Below are 9,796 nucleotides of genomic sequence, written 5' to 3' on the forward strand. Positions count from 1 at the left end.
TCCCCACCGCTGGCATAAAGCCTGCAAGTATATATTTCTCTCTCCTCATCTCTCTCACTGAGAAAGCCGATCCCACAAGACATCCCCTAAAGGAAAGAATAAAAAGAAGAAATAAAATAGTCCCCCATGTCTAGCCCAAATATTCTTTTTATTTTTTTTTTCAAGCTGGGCTTGCCAAGTCAGTTTCTTCTGGTGAAGCAGAGGACTCGGGTGCAGCCGTGGCCCACGCAGGCTCTGGGGTGTAGCAGCGAGCAGATGCCATCAAGGGTGGACATGCACTGTGGACACGCACCATGGGCACGCAGACAGCGCCTGGCCCACACATGAGACCAAGAGAGCAGAGCCCAGGACCAGCCAGCACCGTCACTACTCATGTAGTGGTCACAGTGTCGCTGACCAAGTGTCACTGCGGGCTACAGGGACCCACAGAGAACACTGTATGTCAACACCCAGAGACAAGGGACAAGAATCTACAGGTGGCTTTCAGAAATAATCCATGCCACAGGGAAGCAAGTGCCAAAAAGAAGCCAATCTCTTGGGTGGGGACAATAACCTAAGAAGCTGTCTCTTGTCTCTGTGGCAAAGCTGTAAAGAAGCTCTTGGTCATCAAAAAGAAATAGCGAGGAGGAAACCTGTCAGACTCCCTCCTGGTGTTGCAGACAACACCAGCCATGACAGGTATTCCTGTCTGCTTCTAGAGCTGTCTGGAATGAGCCAGTCTCTGCCTGGCTTCAGGACACCTCCCTTAAGTAATTCTTCTTATATCTGTAATTCCTGAGCTGACTTCCAAATTTAATTTTCCACGTAGGGTTTATTACAAAAGAGAGGTAAATGTAATAACAAAAATACTGCTGTGTTGAATTCTTACTAATATCTGCTTTACAGACATTTCCCCATTAAGCAGTCGCAACGCCCCTCTCAGTTAGGGTTATTTTATACACAAAGCTGTATCTGCCTATTGTTTTAATTGTAAGTAATCATTAGTCCAACTGCTTTTATTCCTCATCCCTCAGCATGTTTCAGTGCAGTGCCTTGCATAATCAGTAGACTCTCAATTATTTGTTCAATTTAATTGAACAAGGTTTCACAACACTCTAGGAATAAGAACATCACACTTCTTAACACAAATTGCGTATGAGAGCTTTCTTCCTTTTCTATTGCCTTTTCATGATAATAAGAATAGCTAATATTCATTGGTCTTAGTAGGTACCAAGCACTGTGCCACTGAATGCATTCCTTTCATTATCCGATCTGACTATCATTAAAATCTTATTATTCTCCCCATTATGAATGCAGAAACAGAGGTCTGGAGAAACTCTTACAAAGCAGCAAAGGCAGAATCTCAGCCTGTATTCAAATTAAGAGTCAAACAATGTGACTCTAGGTGTGTGCTCTTCGTCACTAAACTAATATCAAAAATAAAACATACAATGAAAGAAATTCATACAATAAAGAAATGGAGGGAAATCACCAGAGCTCATTCCTACACCGCCACATCCCTGTCACCAGCATGTCCCCCACTTTCTCAAAATTTCCACTGTTAAACATTCAGTATACATATCCTTCCACATGTTTTTTGGTATACATATATACATGTAGGTTACATACATATTATTTGTTTTCACAATGGTATCATACTTATTATGCTGATCTGAAATTTATTTATTTTTAACCATTCTAGGCACCTTTCCACGAGTATAGTTAGCTTGTTATGAACTTAATTGTGACCTCCCCAAAATTCATATGTTGAAGTCCTAACCCCCAATACCTTAGAATGTGACTGTATTGGGAGACTGACTTGAAAGAGGTAATTAAATTAAAATGAGGTAATTAGAGTGAACCCTAATCTGGTATCCTTATAAGAAAAAGTGATTAAGACCCAGACACACAGAGAGGGAAGACCATGTGAAAACACAGGGGAAGACAGCTATCTACAAGCCAAGAGAGGCCTCAAGAGAAATCAGCCCTGCCAACACCTTGATCTTGGACTTCCAGCCTGTGGAATTGAGAAAACCCATTTCAGTTACGTGAGCCCTCCAGTCTGTGACACTTGTTATGGCAGCCCTGGCCAACTAGTACATAGCTCTGCCACGTTTTTTAACTGCCACAGAGAATTCCATTTTATAAATGTACGATAACTGATTTACATAGTTCTCTTTTTAGTAGCTTTCTAAACCCTTTCTCTCTTTCCTTCTCTCTTGCTTTCTTTCTTCCTTCCTCTCCTCCTTCTTCCCTTTCTTTTTTCTTTCTTCTCTCATCTTTTTCCATTACAAACAATACTGGACTGAGCATTCCTGTAGATGTTATCTTGCATATTCATGAATGAGTGTTTTCATAGGTTAGATTCATCAAAGATTTCTCCTGTTAAATATGAAGCATATCTTATAAGTCAATATAAGTCATGTTGCCTGGGTGCTTTGAGTTTTGCAAGCATATAGTTTGTTAAATAATTCGTCATGGTTCTTTTCCTGTACTAAACTGGCTTCCTGCTCTCCCTTCTATGTTGCCTGTTTTTGTTTTGTTTTGTTTTGTTTTTAATGTATTGAATTTGACCTTTTTGAGAGAAGAAGAAGAGGAGGAGAAGGAGGAGGAGGAGGAGGAAGAGGAGGAGGAGAAGGAGAAAAGAGGAAGAAGAAGAAGAGGAAGAGGAAGAGGAGGAGGAGGAGGAGGAGGAAGAAAGAGTCATTCACATTCTTGACTCTAGAAAATGACAGAACCTTCAACTCCAGAGAAGTCAAAAAGCCTATTTTGTCTCGGTTAAGATTGAATTATCTCTTGAGTTCCCTAAGCAATTCCTTAAACTTGTAGAGACCAACCTAGGAAGTCATATGGCTGTCATTGCTAAATATGTCATTGGTGTCATTGCTAAATCCCTCTAATCCCAGTTCTGAGTGGAAACTGGCAGTGGCATGGCAGTGCTGGAGAGTTCTCCATAATTGGCTTCAAAGAGCTCAACCCGTTAATGCAGAGATGTGTTACTGGCACTAGGCATATAAATCTATACTTCTCTCTCCTCTCATTTCTCTCACCTGAAAAAGTGAATACCACAGGATTTCAGAATACTATTCCCTTGCTTAGAAAACATACTCTCCATTGCCAAGGCTTACCACGAAGCCCCAGCTTTCTGGGCAGAACTGAAGCCACCCCCTCCAAGTCTGATTCTGCACTGTCTCCCCCACCACACCTCTCAGGCACAGCGCCACTGCTCCAGGCTGGCTTCTTCCTCCCCTGCAGAGAGGCTTCAGCTGTCCCTGCCTCGTGGCTTTGTTCAGATCAGCTGTACCATGTCAGCATTAGACTGTGAGCTCTCAGAGTGCACATCCTTTGTCTTATATTCCATTATTTCTGGACTATACTGAGAAAATAATAAAATATTGAAAAGAAAGAAGGAAGAGAAAAAGAACAGGGAAAGGCACAGCCCTGTGTCAAGGTGAGAACTCCCATAAGTTCCTCTGCACCTCTCATGGCCCTCTTCTCCAGCCTCCAAATCTGACCTGTGATTTCCTTTCCTGTTTCAACTCCTCCTCTTTCATAAAACTTTTTGGACTACTCTTTACTCTTTATTTACCTCCCAAGGGTATGCACAGACCCCTGACCTGGACTATAGACATTTCAAGGACATGACCAGTGCTTTGGGTTTCTTTCTTATTCCTCCAAGCATACACTCCAATTGGTAGTTATTGAACTAAGCTGAAAATACTATGAACCACCCAACCCACTCTTCTCTGACAGTTGAGACAGAAACTTGGCTATTGAGAATCTCTGTGAGATCAGAGGCCCAGGAGGAACCATCTTACCGTTTCTAGTCCTAAACCTATCAAACCAGTTGTCACTTACCAACTTTTATAAACATCAGTTTTCTAATCTGCAATATGGGGATAATAATAGAATGTCATTCAAGTTCCTATGAGGACAGATAATTTATGAAAACACTTGAACCTATAAACACATATGACATACACAACATACAATTCCTTAAGGGGTCCTGGGTGTTGAGAACGCTCCCTTGGCAACAGCAGCCTTCTTTTTATCCCACTGTCCACTAGGAGCTGAGGTCTCTTTCCCCAATGCCCAGTACAAGGAAAATGCACTGAAGAGAGCTGCCCATCGGGCGGCAGTGCAGAGTTCAAATGGATTTTATTTGCTAGATATGGGCATGACGAGTACAGGGAAGAAAGAGAAATACTTAAGTATCAGTTTTTTGGTCGCTGACATCTAAAACTACTTTAAAAGTCAAGAGGAGCTAAGGAAACTTCAGAAGCTAATCTATATACTGAAATTTTGCAAACGTTTATTTCCCTTTGGAGGGCTGCCTACCAATGGAAGAGGGTAGACATGCCTTGGGTGAGGAGCTTCCAAATAGGAGTGGGAAAGCATGGAAGTGTTTGAAGTGCATTGAAATTATTGAAGTATAACAGTCAAAAGACACATCTCCTTTTGTTTCACATGAAGTGGCAGACAAATTTTTTTTTAATCCCCTTGGAGCTGAGATTTTCAATTTACGGAATCAATGTGTCTTAGAGCTTGAAAGGCAATGTGTAATTTATGATCAAGTTCAATGCCTCATCTAACAAACAGGGAAATGAACACCCAGAACACCAGAGTGACCTTGTGCAAATGGCCCAGTGCTAGCAGAGTCTAGACAGAAGCCCGGGTCTCCTGTCTCCCCGGGCTGTGGATGTCCAGGCCACCTGGTCCATGTCTAAATAAGAAATAAAGTGACCTTTGAAGAAATAAGACAAAGGTGAATTTGCCAAGACATAGTCCCCTGGACTCCTGGGAACTAGGAGAAACTTTCCCATTCAGCAGTTAGGTATTTATCTGATTTCAAAGGCAGTCTGTATATGCAAACTTTCCTGGGATGTTAGGGAAAAAAATAGCAGTGGCCTAAACCATTAGAATCTGTTTCAGATAGAGATTAGGCAACAAGGAAATTTAGCCAGATTGCTTCAGGAAGGTTTTCTTGCCCAGATATAACACATAAAATAAACCCCTCATTCAGAAGAGCTGTATTTTTTGTCAGCCTGAGTCCAGTCCACTTGCCAATCCAGTCCACAGCATGTTACCATTAAAGCCATAGGCTTTCTTATGGGTAACATATGTTGTTGAGACATGTGGAGCCATAATATCTCGTAATCCAGTGATACTGTCCCTAGAGTTAATATAACTCCACTAACATGTGTTTCTGCTATTCACATCCTGAGATACCAGTATTGAAATATATTATGTACAATGTACAGTTAATTGAAAGATACAGGGGGTATATTAAAAAATAAATCCGTTTCTATGACCTCTGCTGACATACATTTGAAAAACCATATCGTTGTTTTCACTCTAGTGTACATGAACTATCTGTGTTGTTTTTTCTGGTCTCTATTTTTTCCTTTCACTCGCCCAGGTCTTCTTGGTGCCATGCTAACCACACAACACTAAGGCTGGAGTTTAGGGGATGTGATGCTGGAAACGAAGGCAGCGAGTAAGGAGGCGTGGTTGGAAGTGAGAGCAACAGGAGAAAGTATCAGTCATCTCATCCATCTGAATCCTGGCAGTACCATATTTTAGAAACTTAATCCCAAGAGGAAGTCAAGTACATCCGCCTTTCCCCTGCCCTTGTTGCATGGTCATAACCATGTGTCAAGGAATGGCCTCATTTTACACTTCTTTTGTAAAGCAAGGAAGTCGTTGAGATGGAAAACATTAATCTGCATTTCCTCTGACATTTCTTTTATTGTCATACTCTGCACAAAGTTAGTACTCAAGACCAGCTCATACTTCTCCTATATATTTCTAGAATTTATGTCATCCTCTCCAATCCACTTACACTGCCAGGCTTTCATGGTCTTAAATCTGGATTATTGCAGGAGCCTCTTACTTGGTGTTTCTGCCAACAGTATTTTCCTATCCCAGCCCATGCTTACTACCAGCTCACTGGAGTGGTGAGCCGATTACAGGCTGATTTAAAGTCTTTCCACGGCTCTCTACTGCCTGTCAAACAAAGCAAAAACTCCCTAATGAGACATAGAAGGCCCTCCATGATAAGACGGCAGCCCAGCCCAGCCCAGGCTTCAAGCCCACCACTCTTCTCCCATGCATTCTACAGTCCAGCCATATCAAGCTGTTTTCATTCCTGACCTCCATGCCATTTTACATGCTGGCCACACTTCCAGGAATCTCCTTATCTACCCAACACATTCTATTCATTCTTCAAAACAGAGCTCAAGAGTATCATTTCCTCTGACTCCTTCCCAGGTCCACTCAAAGTGATTCCCGCAATTGCTTCTTACGTAATTCCCATAGATCTATAAGCATACCTCTGTTAGAGCATTTCTCATGCTCCATCACAATCATTTTCTCATGTCTGTCTCCACAAAAAAAAAAAAAAAATGTCTCTTGAGGAGTAGAGCAAGTGGTTCATTCTACAATTTATTCAGTAAATACACAGCTTGGAGTCCTGATGCTGCCATTTACAAGTTGGGGGAACATCTAAAGGTCCCTAACATCTTTGGCCCTCAGCTTCCTGATACACATGGAGGGGAAGAGATAGAATATAATTCATAATATTGTTATGAACAATAAATCCGATAAGAGAAGTAAAGCCCTTAACATAATGCTCATATATAGTTAATGCTGGGTGGTGGCTATTATCAATATATGATTACCATGTGCCAAGCGCTTAGTGCAAGGACATTAAAGCCTGCCCTAGAAGCCCTTAGGGAATAGCTAAAGAGACAGACAAGCAATTAACTCAATATCAGAAGACGCAGAGAGTGCCATGGGAGCTCAAGATGGGGCACATGCTGTTGCTAAATGTCACACCTGAAGGAAAGATTGAAAGTGGATGAATCTGAAACAAGGGAAACCAGGTACAGACTACGGACATACTCCAGTGAGACGTGATGCTGGCCTGCCCTACAGCAGCAGCAGCAGTGGGAAGGAAGAAAGGGGCCGAATTTGAAGACATTCTGGAAGTGGAATCAAGTCATGTGACTGGATGAATAATGAGATGTTTTGGGGGGATCCGTGTGGGGTTGATGGGGAATCTGGGAGGGCACAGGTGGGTAGGAGGGTTCTGTATGCCGATGCAGGATCCATTGATATGTTGGTTTTAACTGAGCAGTGAGAGAGCACGTGATCCCCAAGGAAGGCGTATGAAATGCGTGAGCCGAACAGAGGGCTGCAAGGAGCAGCAGCACTGCAGAGGTTGTGAAGGTCAAACAGGACCATGGACACAGACAGCACGGTGCCCGCACTGAGAAATGTCCCCATAGTTCCAGTGAAGACAGGCTCCTCCATCCCTCTTGGTTTGGTGTGTGTTCCCCAGGAAGCCTCCGTATCACAAATATTCATGGACCACTGACTGTGTCCCAAGCCCTGGACTCCAGGTGCTGTGTGGAACTGCATCTTCAAAACCAGGTTCCCATGCACTGCAGTCTCAGCCCAGAGAGGGTGCTTGGAGAGGTCATGTTATCCTCCTAAACACATTCCCAGAGCACTCTCCAAGGCTCTTTTCTCAAAATCGTCAACAACAACAAAACCACATCAGGAGTATCTGCTCAATTACCCATGGCAGAGGTGGGAGGTGCTATCTGCTGAGACCGGAATCCCAGTCCCCTAAGGTCATCTGAACTATTGGTCTGAAGTCTGGGACAGCAGTGGCTTAAGCCCCATCTGGGACTGTGGGACTGTGGCCAGGAACAGGAACAGTGAATGATACAAAGGTGATTCCTCATAACAACCTAGGAGTGCAGCTAAAAATCTCATCAAATTCCAGCCATTCACCATGACAATAGTTTTACCCTTTTCCCAAATCCAGTTTTTCACAAGGAGATTCCCTCCTCTCTTCATCTGCCTCTATCTTACCCTTTCTGCCAAAATTGTTCTCCTTTGGAAACAAATAGTTGTTTCTTCTTTGGAATGCCTCGGGAGGTCAGGAACTCTTATCTCCTCCTTCACAACATTCTGGTCAGTGCTTGGAATGTGACTTACGTTACTGACCACAGCTCAGGAGAGCAAAACAAAGGCAGGGCTGCCCCGTGGAGCACGAAGGGGCGGGCCTGGAGGGAGGGGAAGGTGAGGGCTGAGTTTCTGGCTGCCCTCTCGCTCCCCAGTTTCATGCTTGGAAGCAGCAAATGTTTCATTGCAACCTTCTCACAGCTGCCGCAGGCTGAGGGGTGACACCGTGGCAGTGGTGTCTGAAGAGCCTGAAGGGGGATGTTCTGCTCTTCTGTGATTTGTTGCTGGGATTGCAGGCTTCAGGGCTGACTCACCCATGAGGGCTGGACGCAAGCCAAGGAGCGATGGAAAGACGCTTGGGTCACACGCGCTGCCCTGGGCCACGCCAGCTCAGCTTGCTGGGGGCTGGCCAGGGCTCACTGGGCAAGTGGAGCATGACCCAGGGGTCGACACCTTTTTGCAATGATCAAGGCTTTCTCTCACTGGGGCAAGAACACATTCCCCTCCCAAGGATGGATTACAAAGCAAATCGTTCCTGCCTCTCTTCAAAGACCAGCAAGTTTAGGAAACTACTCGCTTCTCCAGAAACTGGAAAATGCAGGCAAGTTTGTTGCCCCATACATACCCCACTGCCTTGCTGGGAGCTCTCCTGAGCCTCCAGGCCCCACTGCAGTTGGGACCAGCTTCTGCTTCCTCTCTAATTTGCTGATCCCCAAATTAGCCCAGGGGACCTTTTCCTTAGAAATGTTTTACTGGCAATTGCTTTAATGGAAAACAAAAAGGATTACAAAAATAACCCCAGGAATATGACAACATTTTGAGCGATTTTAGAAAGATCTTACAATGATTGACCTCCAGCTTAGACATTACCAGACCCCTGCGAGTCCCTTCTGAACCTTCCACTATCTCATAAACTCATGCAGCCTCTTCTGGTTAGTTCCTCCTTCTTCCAGAACATTCTGTCAAGGGCTGAAACTTTGTCCAACCCACCACATCCCTCACCCACATGCCTGAAGGGGCAGCTCTCTCAGCTCATGAGGAAGTCATTCCCCATGGCCTTGCCCTGCTGGAAAGTCCATGGGAGAAACTCCTTCATCTCTGAACCCCAAACTGGAAACAAACCATCAGCTAGCAAAGTCTAAACCATAACTGGGCCTGGAAACCTAGACTGCTAAAGCTGGAAGTGCCCTAGTAGAACACTGAATCTACCCTTCTCACTTTGCAGGTAGGAAATGAAAATTCCAAGAAAGGATCTCAGACCTGCAACCGAACGAGTTTCTCGATGTCCTTTACAATGCATCTCACCTCTCCAATGCCTGCATATTTGCTAAAATTTCCAAACCAAAACAGAACTAGGAAGAGAGAGACATTCTCCAAAGAGAATGAACCTTTCCCTCAGGACACTTGGGGTTTCCTCCTAAGGCAGGAAGCTGGAAGCCCACAGGACAGGGCCCCTTTGCCCTCTCCTGTGCCTCACCCTGTGTCACCTATACACAGCCCCAGAGCTTCTCTCAAGCCCTCCTCACACCCTGCCCCACCAGCCCCCAGGACTGGGCCTTCTGCTTGCCTGCTACAAGGCCCCTGTCCCCTTTTAACAGAGCTGCTATCTCATCCTTCAGACTGTTTCATCATCCCATCCTCTGAGGGGTTTTCCCTGATCACTCTCCCACACTCAACCTCCTTTTTCTTCCTTTTCTTAGTTCCTTCTCTCTGAAAAAGGTCAAATGCAATCAAACACCCACACCCAAGCTCCCACTCTTAGCATCAGTTGGTTTCTCCTTCACATGAAGCATGATCTGTCACAACTCTGTGGTTGCTGACTTGAGCTCTGCCTCCTCAGCTA

Source organism: Sapajus apella, unplaced genomic scaffold (assembly GCF_009761245.1).
Source record: "Sapajus apella isolate SASKATOON/1434 unplaced genomic scaffold, GSC_monkey_1.0 scaffold16, whole genome shotgun sequence".
Taxonomy (NCBI): domain Eukaryota; kingdom Metazoa; phylum Chordata; class Mammalia; order Primates; family Cebidae; genus Sapajus; species Sapajus apella.